This window comes from Lepisosteus platostomus, chromosome 14 (assembly GCF_059453375.1).
Source record: "Lepisosteus platostomus isolate fLepPlt1 chromosome 14, fLepPlt1.hap1, whole genome shotgun sequence".
NCBI classification, from domain to species: domain Eukaryota; kingdom Metazoa; phylum Chordata; class Actinopteri; order Semionotiformes; family Lepisosteidae; genus Lepisosteus; species Lepisosteus platostomus.
The window spans coordinates 32,107,202-32,124,753 of NC_142624.1; the positions used below are offsets into that span (position 1 = coordinate 32,107,202).

Below are 17,552 nucleotides of genomic sequence, written 5' to 3' on the forward strand. Positions count from 1 at the left end.
CGATTTGTCGTCTTATTGACTCTCTCAGTGGCGTGCTTGTAGGAGCCTTGTGGTTCTCAGGGGAAAAGGAGTATTAAATAACACTCCCTGTGCAGGAATCATAAATCAGGACCAAGTTATTTCAGCTTAATGGGGAGGGCATGTGTGTGCTCAAGGTGTCTGGTGCTCAGGAAAGGAGTATGGTTTGCATTTAAATCCAGATAACTGGAAACAGACTGGTGGTCAGAATGTAATCCTCATTTTAAATTCACCCCAGGGAAAGACTGGCTAATACCAACCATTATACAACTATTTGGATGTGTGGCTTTGAGTGCCGAAAAATACGTTATTAAGAAAAAGCTTTAAAGTGATGATTTCTAAATGCTATTTGTGAGAGACATTTAACAAAATCTTTTTTTCCTGACAGTTTTATTGTGTGTGTACAAATCATGTGGAATTTTAAAGAAATATTACACTCTTACATGATTTGTTTTTGTTACACTTAAGAAAATAGCACATAAGAAACAATACTACTGTTATTTTTACTAGAGTTTAAATAAAATAGAGTTAAAAATATAGAGTTTAAAAGAGTTATTTTTTACGTTTTTGATCAGTGATTTGTTACAGAATATTAGAAACTACAGCTGAAAGTGTTTGCCATTTGATTTCCATCCTTGTAGCATATTTTAAAATATACCATCATGATCAAAATAAAATTAAATCTCAAAAAAATGTTTTCTCCAATATTATTTGCATATAACTCAACTTTGAAATTGCTAGTCTGTGGTATTACCTGAAAACCCATATTCCACTGTTAGCATCCAGCCTGAACTTTCAGTTTCTATTTCTATTAAGTATGCCATTATATATTACATTACTTCAGGCATAAACGCTGCTATAAAAATGTAAGAATGCCTTTCCTAGCAATCAGAAAATATAACTGTTAATATTTAATCAAAAGTCCATCTGCTAATGACAATAATTAACAGCTCTTAGTATTTCATTTCTTATTAATGAAGTTCACTTTATATGTGTTTCGTACAGACACAACCATGCAAAGGGACCCTTGGTTCATTACACTCTGCTTTAGTGGCTCTAAGGATATTTACGCCCATCAATTCGTATTTCTCAAAGATAACAGCTTTTGCTATTCAGTGCTACATTTTACAACCAGGCCATAATCCACCTATTGTGTCACATCTGAGAGATTAATTCAAAGTGCCATCATGAAGGGAGCAGGGTATGGCCTGGTGGCACAGAATATGTTAGCGTGGGATTAAAAGAGAAGGGAAAATCCTGTAACAATGGATTTCTTTCAATCAAAACTCCTCTAATTTAAGAAAACCTTGAGGCTCCCTAATTTAAGCTTCCCAGATTAAAGATCCTTAAAATTGCAGTAGGAATATGGTTGATTAAAATACCATTACAGTAATAGACCGACAAAGGCATGGGTATAGCGCTGAAAACATTTTATACGTTTCCAGCAATTATGTAAATGAAATTGACTATGCATTCCAACCACATTTAATTGGTTATAACAATATGGAGAATATACTGTAGTAGTGTCCATATACCAACATCTTGTTTTAATGTAAGCTCAGCTGAAAAGAATTTTTAAACCGCCCCATGTTGAAGAACAGTTAAAGGTTCTTATTGATTTCAAAATCATGTTTTGTTGCATCTTTGGCCAACATAGTCATTTTTTTGGCCTTGTTGCTTAAGAAGTATCAGATATCTTATAAGTTCAATTTAATTCAGATTCTGTAACCAACTTGTTTGTTTCTGTATTTTTTATTTTCTTTTTTCTAGATTGTGTTTACAATTTGAACCGATTTCATTCATTAAGAAGTATTAAAACATCCAGTTACAAAGTAAAGAAAAATGAATCATGAGTCATTTAAACAGAACTACACTCAGCTGCCGGCAACCAACCATGGTCATAAAAGAAAGTTTTAATTGGATATATTGTTATAAGATAAGCAGCTTCATTTTCAATATCTGTGGCCCATTTCAAAGGTGATGCAGATTCATTTGCTTCTGATTTTATTTTGAAAATACAGAATCAAAAAAGAGATTTTTCATTGACAAAGTGAAAAATGGCTAATGTTTTAGTACCACAATGAAAAAAGAGATTTTTCATTGTAGTACTGAAACATTAGCCATTGTTATTCTATTGCATATCTAAAAATGACAAATTTACAAATCATATTACAAATTTGGAGGTAAATTATACAGTAATTTTGACAAATAGCAGTAATTCAAATTCAAAGATCTTTGTTGTTATGGCCAATTATGTTGTTAAAGTAAAGCAACAACAATTAGCAGTCCATTTAAATCAATAAATCAGGGAAATATTTTCCCTTATTTTTGGTAGGCATTTGTTTATACTGTAGGTATGGGAAGAATGTAAATGTGGTTGATGTGGTAGTTTGGTAGAAAGCTAATCTTACTTTTACTCAGGTCTTTCTGCTTGGTAAGGAAGGCAGTTTATGGACGTTCAACAATACTGCAAAACACACCAGGTTACTGTTCACACAGATGCCCTGGTAGTTATTGGGGTCAAGTTTGTCTCTACTTTCATAAAGAGGCTGATTAGTCCTTGATTCCAGACCTCAGGGAAACACCCGGCTCTCAGGATGAGATTGAAGATTTTGAACAGGGCTCATTTATGTCTGATTATCTCATTGTTGACCCCAATCCTGTACACAGTTTTGTGGTTTGTACGCCTGGAGTTTGTCTAGTAGCTCCTGCTCTGCGATCAGAGTGTCTAAAGGGTTTTAATTTTTTAAGGCGGACTGTCCAGACTGTTCTATTTTTGATGGCTTCTGGTTTGATTTATTTGAAGTATTCAACAGTGTGAGCCGTTTCTATGTTTTGTAAGCACTCCATAACATATAGGGGAATTACCACAAGGTGATAAATATGAACGCTATATAATTTGATATCAGCTGCACACTCTCCTGGGAAATAAATGGAACAATAAATGAATTGTGATTGTATTACTCTGGAATATGAATTATTCAATGGGTTATGTGCATTTCTCATTTTCATCTTTTAAAAAAACCTACCACAGTATTTTAAAAATCCAAACCTAACTCAGAGCCATACTACCTGACTTTTCTTCAACAGGCTCTTTTCTGGAACTATTTAGAATCCCTGTTTCCTTGAATCCTGTTCATACGTCCTAAAGCATTTTAACTGAAGGCATGTATCTGAAATGAGTAAACACCCACTGGTTAAAGCATATATAGTGTTTTAGTGTCCCTATTGAAAGGGATATTTTCTTCAAAAGTCTTAGAATGAACCTCTCTGTTCTTTTGTGGACAATACTTATTTTATAGAGCACTCTCTTTTGTTGGTCTCTAACGATTTTTTGGGTATGTTTTATTAACAGAAAATTAATTTAAAAATTAAGTTTCTCTTAAGCTGTTTGCTTTTATTGTGCATCTCAAAAATGTTAAAGTAGTTCTATTTAAAATCACGTCCTTCTAACCATTATTAAAAGTCTTTCATAAGGTGAAATTACAGATTTCCATCAGAAATGTGTAGAACAACATACTCCGAACATTTCCATTCTCAATCTTTGAATCACATGGATGAGAGATCATTTAGATACTATTAAATGCACTAGATGGGACAAATGGCCTCCTATCATGTATAGCTTTTTATATAAATATTAATTAGGTGCCTCCATTTATTAAAATCTTCTGTAAATTTGATTCTTTTTACACATTTACAGAAATAATATTCTCCAAGCAAAATTATTGAATTGTGCTAAGAAAGTTACTAGAAATCAGTCATCATTTTCAACTTTCACAGCAGTACTAATGTATACTGTATCAGAAGGAAGAAAATATTAAAAAGATCCCTGCTTTCTACACTGTTTAAGAAGTGATCGCATAGATCATTTCAATAAATTACAATAATCTGATTTGGGGAAAGCAGAATAATTAGTTAGAGGTATTAGATTGATATACAAGGCTTAAAACTGAAATTCTGTTCATTTTGTTTACAGCAGAAAAACTCGATAACAAATGTAAAACAATAAGCTCCTTTCTTGCTTCCAAGAATTTTAAGCATTTTCAGAGAACAAAAAAAAAACAAGTTGGAAACAGTGCATCTTGTCTGACTCATTTCTCCTGGCGGAGGGAATAGTATTCCTCTCATCTATCCTGTACCCTTCAAACATCTCCTGTTTCAGTCGACATGCTCCTGAAATAAATAACAAATCACAACGGGGGAGCCTCATTCCTACTTCTGGTGCACTAGCTAATCTAATCACTGAAGCATGTCCCTAATTACCCCCCAAACTGATTTCGAATGCCAGGAAGTGAGTATTGGCCCTAAGGGCTAAGGAACAATTATGACTGTTCTGTTTTTTTTTTCAAAAAATAAAATTCAGTGGTTTTGGAAAATGGAACAAGCACAATTTGAATCGACTTCAAATCTGAATTACTGATCCACCCAGCTCACTGCTAAATCTAGACTGCTCATCATTCTCATGTCTTTCTGAGTGATTGTTTAGACAAGGAGACATTTTTTTTCATTTCTTCCCATTTGCTGAAAAATATATACTTTCATGAGCCTATCTAAAAGTGCTCCAATGACACACAATTGAAACATTCAGTCCTTTCCTAAGCTGCATTAATTAAAGAACATAAACATCCTTAACCTTTTGACTTATGGGGAGACTCTCCTAATTGGACATAGGTTGGCTCAGGCGTCAGGTTTTAGGGTTCATTTTGCAGTAGATGCAATCACTTTAAACTAAACTACAGAGCTACATGTGTTGTAACCATGTTTTCTTCAAACCCTTCAGAAACTTATCTGTGTATGTTGTCATGATTTAACCAATTTCTGATAAGCAATCTTTGGTTCCTAATTCGTCTAGTTAAATTTTACATCTCCAGTATATCTTTCTCCCACATAGGCTGATGGAATTCTCTGTTTTGTGCTCTGAATTAATGTCTTTTGGCTGAATTCTTTCCCACAAAAGCTTGTTTTTTTCTGACTGGACTTGATCGCACATCAACATATGTGGTAAAAGTGGATGAAATAGCATCACGAAGTAATGTGTATTAAAAACTTCATGTTTGGCTTAAAATGAGGACATTAATGATACCCATGCATGTGAAAAATCTTTAAACTGTAAAGTTCCTATTTGTTATTACTTTACTCCAGGTGGGCAATTTCAGTAGAAAAAAAATTGAACTCAAGCCTGCCAGAATGTATCATTGAATTGAGCAAAACAAGAGGGCTTCCACAAAAAAGTGACCATCTGTTTATTTCAAACAGCTGTAGGACACTGAGAATATCATCAAATAATTCCCAGAAATTACATGTTTCTCAAGTTGTCTTGTATGGATATTCATAAAAAATGTGTATTTTGTTAATGTAGATAGTTTTATTAAATATATTAAAAATATTCATGACAGTTTTATATTTTGACAGTTTCCTTCCTTATGTTTTCACAGTTTAGGTTAATACAACATTTTCAATGATTTGCAGAAAAAAGCAAGTATTTTAGCATATTATGGATTTTATGTTAATCAGTATGAAAGGTTTTGTATTTAATTTCATGGCATTTTATGTCTTCAAGAACCTGTGTCTTTTAATAAAATTCTGGAGCTGTGGGGTAAAGTTCCCTGCAATTAGGCTACCCGTTGTAATGCTCTTTTGTGTCTTTTTCACCTTAAAGGAAGGGAGTGATACTTTCTACTTTCGATGAACCAAAAATTGCTTGGCAAAGTTTTCTTTATCAAATCAGCTTTGAGAAAACAAATGAGGGCGGTGTTTGTTATGGAACCCTTAAAACTGCTTATAAATTACTGTAGCATTTCTCTATGTATATCAAGGTTAATTCATTTCAAATACAGGGGTCAGTTAAACACACTAGCGTACAGCGTGATACTTAACACCACACTGGAAACTTGTGGTACCATGTGCCAAGGCACGTTGTTTTTACTGGCACTTTCTGTTTTTTGTCACAATCCATCTCAATTCATACTTCTGCTGAATGCGTTCAAGCCTTTATGGGCTTAATCTCTTGTGAAGCTGCAGATTAATTGGACACATTCACCTTGCATTGTTGGTCTGTCATCTTCACTGATGTTTATTGCTCCTTTATCAGGAGAACAGCAGCTCGGCAATGAAAAAAAAAACAATTATGGGTCAAAATCGAGAACCTGCAGCGCCACTCCCTTGTGAGAAGAGATAAGTTGTTTCCTTGTCCCTTCCCTTCTCTGCATGGGAAGCGAACTATTAAATAAATTGTTCTGCTTCCCTTTATTTCCTTTTTTAATTTCGGGTTGTAATTATTTCCAGGCTCAATTTCACAAAACAGCCCACTTGGGAGTGACACAGGCCTGCCAAACCTACAGCCACTTACAGTATGGTGAAAACCACAATTTCAGGCAAACCCAGACAGCATTACAGCTACATTTATGTCATTCCCTATGGGATGAAAGACTTTAAAAAATGCATATGTGTGTATTTGTTGAGGTATTATTTTTATAGAAAGTTATGAGAAATCCTACCATTTTTATACAAAAATGAAACAAGATTAATTGGAGCCCATTTTGGTTACTACTGAAGCACATAGCCTGTATGAAAGCATTTACACATTCTCAATTTTAATTGTCAATTGTCAAAATATTGTCTGTTGTTCGACAGATTAAAATCCTTTCCATTCTTCTCAACACAGGCTCAAACATTAGATTTAGAGAAGATTATTCATCTCTCAGGAGAGACTGAATTTGTTTTTTTAATGAGGTCAGTGTCTATGACAAGACAATAATCAACAATGTCACAGTTGTTTTACATAGGAACATAAAAATAGGTTATAAATATGAGGAGGATAATCAACCTGTCTAGTTTGTTTGGCTGCAATCAGCCAAGTGATCTGAATCACTTTTCAAGCTGTTATTGAAAGAAACCGAGGTATCAGCTTTGCAACATGGCTGGTTGGCTCAGATAATCCTCTACACATACTGTATCCGTACCATACTCTTACTGATCAAATTAAATTATTTACAGTTTTTGTCACGGGTCTCTTTTTAATAAAGCTCTCTCTACGTTTTGACATCTGTTTCTCTCTGCCTTAAACCCCATGAGCTACTGCAACCCAAATGGGACACAATCACATCAAGCTCAACCTTAAGAGGCAGCTTATATTTGTATTTATGCATTGATGCATTGAGTTTATCAAGTTTCATATGGATTGTATACAAATGATCCAGCTAAGGAATTACAAAGGTACTGTACTGTATGTAACTTCGACATTTATCCCAGAAAAATCCCCAAATTGTAATGTCATCAAATATGACAAACAATAAGACGTCAATAGCATTCGTAGCCAATTTGATCAATTAGTGCTTCCCTCTTAAATATTAAATTCAAGGCAGCTCCAGCAATGATCTGCAGTATACATAACTGTCTTATTACAGTTTTTCAGTGCTGAAAGTTGTTCCTCTTTCCCTGTAACGCAAGCTTTAAAAGAAATTTCCAGAGTATTTTTGTTCACCATTTTTTTTCTCTTGATATTTTAATTGGCGTGTTCCAAGGTCCTCACAGTAGGACGGCCTCAAAAAGATTTGGCCTTATTTATTTTGCCAATGTATATTTTTAGTTTCACACGGGAAAGCCGAGATACTGCTTGCTGTGACGGTACAGATGCTTTTGAGGTGGGACCCACTGGGAAGCCATCCCACAATGTACGCAGAACTCATGCCTGTTGGCGGTTCTGGAAGGCCCCACCACCTTTCCTTCCCTGCTCCGTTCGACTAGCCACCCGCCCCTCGCTGACAGCCCCTCCTTTGACAGTCGGGCCCCTTGAGGAATCGGAGCGCCCGACCAGTGGATAGAAGCTTCCTGTTCATTTCCCCCAGCTCCTCTCCCCACTTCACCATTCCAGAACAATGAGTGTTCTTCCCTTCAGTCGGGGTCTGTAAGCAGCATCCTTCCACTGCCTCAGCAGGGGGTTTCCTTGAAGAAGTGGAGGTTGAAAGTGCCCAAGCCGACCAGAAGAGGAGGCTTGTGGACCTCAGAAGGGAGGTGAGAACTGGGGCAGCACAAAAGCCATATTAATCGTAGAGCGTATACATGGTAGCCTTACTAGACCATTTATAAGAGGCAAATATCATTTGTTCCCTTTAAACAGAGAAAAATGAGGTTGAATAATCCCCAGAAAGCACATGGTTTTTGTCTTGTTTTCTTTGAATTATCTTTTTTCCCAAAAAAATAGTGTCAGAGTGCAATAAATTGCAAGAACCAGTCTTTCTCTTTCTTTAGCGTTTTTTAATCAGTAAACATTGATATTAAAAAGGCCAAAAAATAGACAACAATACTGCAACATAGGGCAACACGTGATGAAAGCCTTTGTTTGTATTTTATTTGTCAGTATTTTGCCGCAGGAAAAGAACAGTGTAGGCAGATGTAAAGTGTCTCAGGGCAATTTTTAGACACTGAAAGGGAAATGGCTAATGTATTAAAAGAATATTTCACTCAGATGCCTACTCACAATGAAATTGACAACAAGCCTTAGTTTAAGCAAAGTTCAGTATTAAATAACATTAGCACAGATGTGTTTCAGATACATTCTGAACCTGATCTGCTGTTGAATGGGGATACTGGTGCACAATGGTAGCTATGGGTCACCCATGTGGGTGCTGAACTTCAGGAAAAATAAATTGTATAAAGTGCGTTGGGATCCTTTAGAATCGAATGAGCTATATAAATGCAAGGAATTAATTAGAAATTAATTTGAGGAAGTAAAACAAAAGCAATCACAATTTTAGTTTATACAGTTAAAATAGAATTTAGATCAAGTGATGTTATATTAAAATTGTACAGTACAATGCACTAGTAGCAGTAATAATACTATTACTGCGATTGCTTCTAGTACTGCTAATAATTATATGTTTAACCAGATAAGCGAGTTGAAAGCATTTAGCATTTTCTCATTTACACCCAGCCCTGGCAGCAGTTGGCCCTTTGTGCTTCATCATTTGGGAATTCTGGTTTAGCCTCAAGCCACTCAGGACCTCCCTTCCCTCCCAATCATTGCTGTGGATCCATGCACGATTTGGATTTTTGATTTTATAATGATTCAGAGTGGAGTCCAAAATATATTGTGTAATAATATAAGTCTGTTGGGGCCACATTTACTGGAATTCTTGCCCTGGGCTTGAGGGGTGGCATATTTACAAATCTCAGAGGCTCTTGGCCTTGGAAATTGCTCATGCAAATTGCTTGGAACAAAGGACTACATGGTCAGACTTTGGGAATTATTGCTGTTTACTGGAAATAGTTGAATAACAATTGCCCATTTGTTTCTGTTTGTCTACAGATATTTGACCAACATTTCTGTGTTATGTGGCAGACTGGGTTTGTTCTTTGTTCTGCTGGTCTCGCACCTTTTGTCGCTGCCAGCCAATAGTGCCAAGACAGGCCAGAGTGGGTTCCCTGAGAGCCTGTAGTTGTGAAGTGCTAAACTAGGGTTTTTCCTATATAAAGAGTAACGTTTTCCACATTCCATTTTCCCTGTTGTTCCCACACAATGTGATCATTGTTGTTTTTTTTCACTAATGAAACATTTCAAATGAAATTTGGTCAACTTGGTGTCAGCACCGAGGTTGGAAATGTACAGTACATCCTTTTTTTTCTAAAGAGGATTCAGAACTGCTTATTTTGCTTAATGTTTTTTTTTATTTTATCAGAGCGACCCTGAAAGATAATAGTTAAGCCCTTCTTCAGAAACATAAACTACTTCAAGTGCTTCAAGTTTAGAGTACTGCCTTCTGAAGAACTCTAAACATTACTCATGGGTGTAATTCTAAACATCACCTTCACCGTGATATCCTTTTACGTAAGAGAAAGTGAATTCTTAAAAGTCCTTAAAGAATTCTTCAAAGTGTCCATTAAAATTACATTGTACAGGTACACAGATTTCCTCTAGACATAAATAATTTTTTCTCCAAATGTCTAGAACAACTTGTTTGCCAAGTTTTAGATACCATGGAATGTAGATATAATGGAAAAACAAAAATTCAAATTTGTCAAGTAACAAAGATAAGGATGAAGTTGGATGCTCCCTACAATTAAAACAATATTTTATGTTTTCTATTATGTACAAAAGGAGAGACAGAACACTTTAGGTCATTCAAACAGGAACAACAATTTGTTGCTTAGCATCTTTTACATGGATTTCTATATGAAGACCAGATCAAATAGATAATTATACTGCAGTACCCTGAAGGGAGTCTCTCTTTTCTCTTTTATAGTCATTAGCTTATTTTCTTTTAAAGTACTGTAGAGACTGCTTTCATGTTCCACAGAAAACCTGGTCTGAAAAAAGAGTCAGTCAGGGAAACAATTTTGTAGAAAAAAACCCAGAAGGGTGTGGTATTAATTTTGAAAATGAACAACATGTTCATCTGGGTCTGGCTTCGGTGAAGTGGGTGAGGCCCTGCTGTGGAAACACTTGACATTTGGGATCCCCATGGAAACACAGACATCATATAAGAAGAGCATGAAATGACATAACAGTAACTATGGGACTGAAATGGGTACTTTCCTGGTTTGTTTTTGCATAATTTGCATAAAACCACAAACTAAATCAGTTCTAAGGAAAGCAAAACAAAGCTTACTATTTCCTTCCAATAATGCGTGCCTGTTCCTTATTGACCTGCGTGAAGAGAATGAGTTGGCAGGTGCACATTTCTTTTTGGTATTGCATTTCCTATGCATTTCCACAGTCTTTATCTTGTGTTCCCTTTTATTTTAAACCACTGCTAATGTACTTTCACAAAAGGAAGTGTCTAAGGGGAATACGCTTCTCATGGGTTTTAGGGAAAATGCATACTCAATGAATTCCCTAAGGCCAAGAAACAGGAAGGCCACAGTGTCAGCAGTATGTTCTGAAACAGTTGCTGTGTAAAAAGTAAAATTCAATTTTATTCAAATGAAGAATTGAGGTGTCAAATATATATTTTTGCTTTTTCAAATTAACCACATGCAGAAAAGTTTTATATCATCAGTTCTAGAAAAGATGACTTCCTGGACCCTTTTAATGTGTTAAGGTTACAATATCTCCTTCCTGCAGTGTGTCTGTTATGGAACAAAAAGGACATGCAACTGACATTTCTGAGAAGCCAAGAGAAGCTTTTAGCAAGAAATTACATTTCCCAAAAAGACACTAAAATGTGAATCAGGTTAAGGCAATGCAATCCAGAAGAGATGAAGATCCACTCACATTGGAGAACAAAAAGAAGCCGGTGCAGAGTTTCCCATATAAGCAAGCAATGATGTAACGTAACTCTTTTCTAGGACCACTGGTATTTTTATAGAAGAAGACTGACCTGTTTTTCATTAGTCTGTAGTGCGAGACCATAAAAACTATAGGACTTTTATTAAGCTTTATAGTTGCCAACTGATCGAGCACCTTTACTTTTTCTCCTGGAGGGTTGTTCACCTCGGTTTTGCACACTGGCCCCAGGCTTAGTTGATAATAAGCTCCCATATGACAGATGGCAGTGTGACAGTCTGCAATATTCTCTTTAAATACAGCTGAGACTCTTCTGAAATGGAGCGCTTACTGGGAGCATCATGAGCATTTACAGTAGAACACCAGCTGACATGTATCTAAAGCTTCTAGCCAAGAGACACTTCAGTAAGTTAACATGATCATGCTGTCTATTCAGAGTCCAGAAGGGCCTAAGAACTTTAATTCTCCGTTTTTAAAGATGATCATGAGCACAGAGATATAGGTGGGATTGGAGTGGTTTACTGTAGGATGACGTTTTTGTTCCCTCTACAAAAAATATATGATCACTCTTCTAGTTCACAAAATATATCTTCTTATCTCATCTACACTACCAAATTCAGGTCATAGAGCCATAAAAGCATTAAGAAGTGTTTTTATTTGTTTTAGATAAACTGGAGATTTAACACACAGAGGACTAGAGTAAACATTACATTTGGAATAGTATGACAAGTTAAGGCACTTTAAACCTTTAAAATGTGATAAAAGCAGCTTAAATATGTGAAAATGTAAACACTTTCTCCTTGCTTTGTCTTGGAAGGCAGTGCTGCTGAACAGAAGTTAGTGTATCAGCTTAATGGTCTGAAATAGTTTTCATCAGTGATAAGGACACAACTAGGAGAGAGGATACTGGGTATGTATTCCAGATAGCGTGCCATACAATTGAAAGTGATGACAGACAACATCAGCCAAAATGAAAGCAAAAACACTATTGTTGACATTGTGTTATCACGTTTCAATACATTGGTGCATTGCCAATGTGACCTGTTTTTTATGGGATCCCTTGGGCTTGTTTGTAGGATTTTGTAATAAGCATACCACAGCATATTGGAATTTTATCATAAAGTGCAGCGATAGATTAAAATGAATTATTATTCTGCGTTTGTGACCTTCAGAAACGTAATCTCACTAAACATAGTTGACATAATAAGTGATAGCAGTGGGAAATTGATAATTGTGACCTGGAAATTTAAAATCTGGCATACTGTATGCTGTGTCACATTCCTTTTCAATCAGCACTGGAAAAGGGCATAAGTGTGAAGCACGCACTGACACATTCCTGTACTTGAGAGTTTGAGTGCAAGAAAATGGAAAATGGAAAACTTTTCATTACATGCAGCCTGTTGAGTTGACAAGGGGAGATAATTCAAGAAAACAATAAGATGTGGATAAACAGTGGTGTGTACACTTACAGTATTTATCTTTGTTTTATTTGTTGTGGGTTGTTTTTATTTTAATCTACGGAGTTCTGTCATCAAGGCCCGTCAAGTGGAAGTTATTTGATTGATACTTTCTGGGTCAACAAAAACAAACTTTAATCTTTTTTTTCCGCTGAGTTCTTTTTCTGCTTAAGACTCTTGAGGTGTTGACCTTCTGTCCTTTAGGAGCCGCTGCAAGCAAAGCAGACTGGTTTCCTCTGTACTTACTATGATGAGGGGCCTATTCGGTTACATCAGAGAGATGTCCTGTCACTCAAGGCTGTCTGGTACAACTGTGAAGAAGAAGTGGAAAAGTTAATGCACTGGCCTTTCTCCCTAACTGGCCTGGGCTAAGATCTATGACTGATGTGTGTCTGGATGACAAGGAGCTTTTAAGTATCTAGTCATCAGCTCTCTGAAGATCCCCAAAAGGCACAACAACTGCATGTCAGAGCATAGTAACTTTGTGTACTGTTCATGGGCTGGGAAACCTTTGTACAACTTTAATCCATCAAAACTAAGGCTCAGGGGGAAACTTTGGAAAAAAAGCCTGACTGCAGAAAATAAAGTGTTCTGTTTCTAGCAGAAGTACTGTACATTAAATACATATGAACTGCTCTGAAAATACTATACTCATTATCATTGGACCTCAAGACAATAATAGCAGAATGGTATTTATTATTCAAAATAGTACTATAAAATTTTGGATCAGAAAGTTAAAGAAGCAGACATACTATTCAAAAATAAAGTATGTTGAAGGTGAAATGTTTAATTTTCAGTACCACTAGCTTTCTTTACTTTGGCAAGTTTCCTTTTATGCCTGGTTTTCTGTCCATTACTTCCTTTATTATACTAACTGCTGCTTTACACAATAATCACTTGTCAGAATTTCATCTCCGTACATTGTATTATTTTAACACAACAGTCACTGTTTATAATAGTTCCTTCTGTCCGTAGAAATGTGTGCGATGTCCTGCTGACTCCTTCTGAATCACTCAGGAGTCTTGGCAGTTTATGTTCGTTTCGCACAATATCTGCCCCAAGACGTTCTGTTTTGGCATTCCTCAAATAGGTCCCAAACAGTGTCAGAGAGACCTGCTTCAAGAGCCAATTACGTGACACCACTGTTTAAAAAAATGTCATGATTAATCTGGATCAAAAGTAAACGTTGGTAAGGAGAAGATTTTGCAAGAAAAAAGATTTCGTATTGAACTGTGAAAGCATAGCAAAACATGAACATGTTCAGCTCTTTATATTTATGTATGGTTCTTATATTATATGTTAAGATTCCTAAGCAAGGCATAAGTGGTATGTATAAAAGGTTCACTTCTGTAATGTTTTTGGGAGGAAAGAAATAATACTTCTAAAGTGCTTTATTAAAGGTTGTTTTTCTGATTTCTTTTATAATGATAGCTTTATTAAATGGTAAGAGTTACTCAGAATCTTTGGCATAAAAAAAAACAAAACAATCCCACTTGGCTCAAAATTCTCTGTATGTTGTAAGTGTACCAAACATGATCTGTTTGTACTTCAGGAAAGTACAAACACATGACCAAGATACTCTTGAGAAGAAGACAGATGTTTGAGAGCAAACTACAGCTCACGGAGCTCAGCTGATGATAGCAATTTGCAGGGTTATAATCTACCATGATCATGTAAGGCCTCAGAGAAACAGACACACCAGGGGCAGTGCACATTCACACATGGTTTATGTTACCTAGTACATTCCAAGTTTAAAACTACCAGCTTTTCAAAACACAAAGATAAAAGTGTTTATTCCAAGCAATTTATTTTGTTTTTTTAGAATAAGATGGTAGAACAATAAAATACATTTGTTATAATTTTCTATTCACATTATGTCTTTTTGTGGTGGATATTAATTTTATGTAGCTTACATATCCATTAATGAATGGATTCCCAGTTTTGTCAAATATCAACATTATATCATTGTTTAAACTGGCTTTTAACTTCCTTGAGAATGTTTTAATATTTGCAAATATACATGTAATACTCTGAATGCTTTAAATCAAAGAAGCAAAAAAATTATGAATGCTCTTCATTCACAAGGCTTGTTCTTTCTAATGATTTCAATCATTGTAAAAGCACTTAATATACAGAATAGATTCATAATGCAATTCATTTAAACATTGTTAGAAAGGCAACCATAAAGCCTCTTCTGGGAGTTAATTCCTACCACAGCTATAAATATGCTATTTTAAAAACTGATGGATGCAGAACATCATGTGGACTTTCTGCAATGTGGCACCATCTTAAATTAAGCCCTGTAGCTTTGATTATTCCTGTACATAGTAATTGTAGTCTCAGTTCCATAGCTCATATATCATGTACTTTCTTTCTATAGTTCAAACACAATTCTTTGTAGCTGACCCATGTTGACCGCAGCGAGTGTAATGATGAATGGTGGCCAGAGGTGCTTTGAATTGTGGTTGGTTTGTAGGTGTGGTGCAGAGGACAAACTCCGTAGTGAATTGGAGACAGTTATGGATAGAACTGTATGAAACCATGTTATTATACTGTTATTAATTGCAAGAGGGGATGACAGATGTAAAAGTGAAGCAGAACAGTTCACATTTGGCACCAGGGGAGGGAAGGTAGCAAGGATTTGTCTGTTTTTGTGGGGCATGTAGTCTCAGTGTACAGTGCTCATGCTTCAGCTGTTGAGCTAACAAAATGGTAGCATAGACAATGAGTGCTTTCATTTTGAAGGGAGAAAAACACATATTGCCAGACTTAAAGGAATGAAAAGAAAAGATAAAAGAACTGAACATTTTTCATCTTGAACAGAGAAGACTATGAGACTGTCTTTTTAACTGTTCCAGGTATTCATAATCCTCAAAGACCTTGACAAAGTCAACCCAGTGGACCTCTTCAGAATGAATGAAGGTCTTCAAACCAGAGGACACAAGTGGAATCTATGTGGAAATACATTTAAAATTGTGAACAAGAAGAATTTAAGGGGATAGGGGAGTGTGGAACTGCCAAGTTGTTGAAGCCAATATCCTGGTTTTCTTTAAAAAACAACTGTATAAGATATATGATTTAGTGAGCTCCTCAATACTTTATGGGTTAGGTGGGCCAGATGGCCTCCTCTCTGTTACCTTTCTTCTGGATGTTTTATTTGACATAGTATAAAGGTTTATTAATATTGGAAGCTTACCGTTCAATTAGCTAGATCATTTCAATACTTTTGTTAATCTTTAATCTTATTTTCAGTTCTTGCAGTTTGTGCTGTGTTCATATTTAAAAAAAGGAAATTAAAGTCCAGTTCCTCAATTCAGTTGGCTGCAGCATGAGCAGTGTCCACTGAGAAATCATTGATTAATACATTTAATTCTCTACCACGAAATGATTACTCTTCCTTTCCAGAGTGTTTCTTCATTGAATCCTAATGTCACAGTTTGCCAGGTCAATGATTTCTAATTCAATCTGAATTACTGTATCTGCTACTTTCCAAATCTACCTTTAAAGTAAGTGATTCACTTGTTTGTTCTGTATTATTCTGTATTGTGTGGGGAGTTTTGTGAAAATATTCCCTATCATGAAATGTGCTTTAAGTCAGCCTCTATTAAAGATGAACGACTGAACTGAGTTCACTACAGTAGTGAATGATGCTGACCTTGAGGTTCTTGAATGTGCTGTATGCTTGTAACGAACAGTTCTTTCCGGACCCTATGCGGACGACACAATCCGACGGAGTGGGGAAACACTAGGGAAACGTCATGCAGGAAAACGGGGCTGAAGACAGGGGGGCGTGTCCAAGGTGCGCTGGTGCACGGGGGAGGTGTGGCCGAGGCGAACAATCCAAAAGAGAAGTCCTTAGGGAATATCCAAAACACAAGGGTAAGTCCAAAACCAGGAGATCCATCAGAACAAAGAATTAAAAACCACGAAGGCCGGGTCGGAACCGGCGGGCGGGGAACAGGAACGGGAACAGAGGTTAAAACCTTAACGGGACCAGGCGCTTCCAGGTCCCGGACTCGCACGATATGGAAATCAGATGCAGAGCCCGGATGAGCGTCAGCGCCTGGCTTTTAAGGTGGGCTGGGAATAGGGAGCAGGTGCATAGAATGAAGTCTCACGTGAACGGGCTGGAGCACCCTTAAGGAGGGGGAACTATAATCGTGACATGCTATAAGCAAACCTAAATGTATGTTAAATTTTAAATAGTATGTTTGAAGTGAAAGCAAAATAAAAAAGCCCTTTTCATTTAAAAAACACCAGATGGAAATGTGGCTGAAAATGTTCGATTTTTCCAACTAAAACAGCTCCCTGTGTGTTTACAGGAATCCTACGTGCCTTTAAAACAGCAGCACCTGAAGACTGAAGGACTGAAATCCTGTAAACTCTCCAGGCCTCCAAGAACCAGGTAGGCAAATCCCTGATCCCCTCGATCTGAATGTCAAAACTATTGTATTTGCATTTTTATTAATGATCAACAGAGTAATATGATGACCAGGATAATATAATTGTTTTTTATGTAATTATACATACATTTGATAAACTCACACTTTCTGTCCAGCCCAGTAATTTAAGTCTTGGGGCACATTCACTTTCAGTAAAATGCATTGTAAAAAACAGTAGTTGTTGTATATACCTTGAAGCATTAACTGCATGAAGCCTGCAACCCAACTCTTTAGTTTCATCTCTGTACAGTAGCAATTACAGATGTTTAATGCCATACTTTTATGGAAGGTTTAACACTGATTTTCTGAAAAGACTTAATGCCTGAGATGGAACATGGAGGGGAAAACAGTATTCATTAAGGTGAAGGTTTATTGCAAGGTACAGTACACACAAAGATTAATGTATACTTA

The 17,552-nt window shown here is 36.2% G+C and overlaps 1 long non-coding RNA gene across 2 annotated transcripts in view; it reads left to right on the plus strand.

Annotated features, from left to right (window-relative positions):
- Positions 1–17,552, plus strand: part of LOC148649273 (uncharacterized) — a 40,587-nt gene that overhangs the window by 22,224 nt on the left and 811 nt on the right. For both annotated transcript variants that reach the window (XR_015926316.1, XR_015926317.1), the window contains exon 3: positions 17,022–17,104. This is a non-coding gene — a long non-coding RNA (uncharacterized LOC148649273). The remainder of the gene's footprint in view (positions 1–17,021; positions 17,105–17,552) is intronic.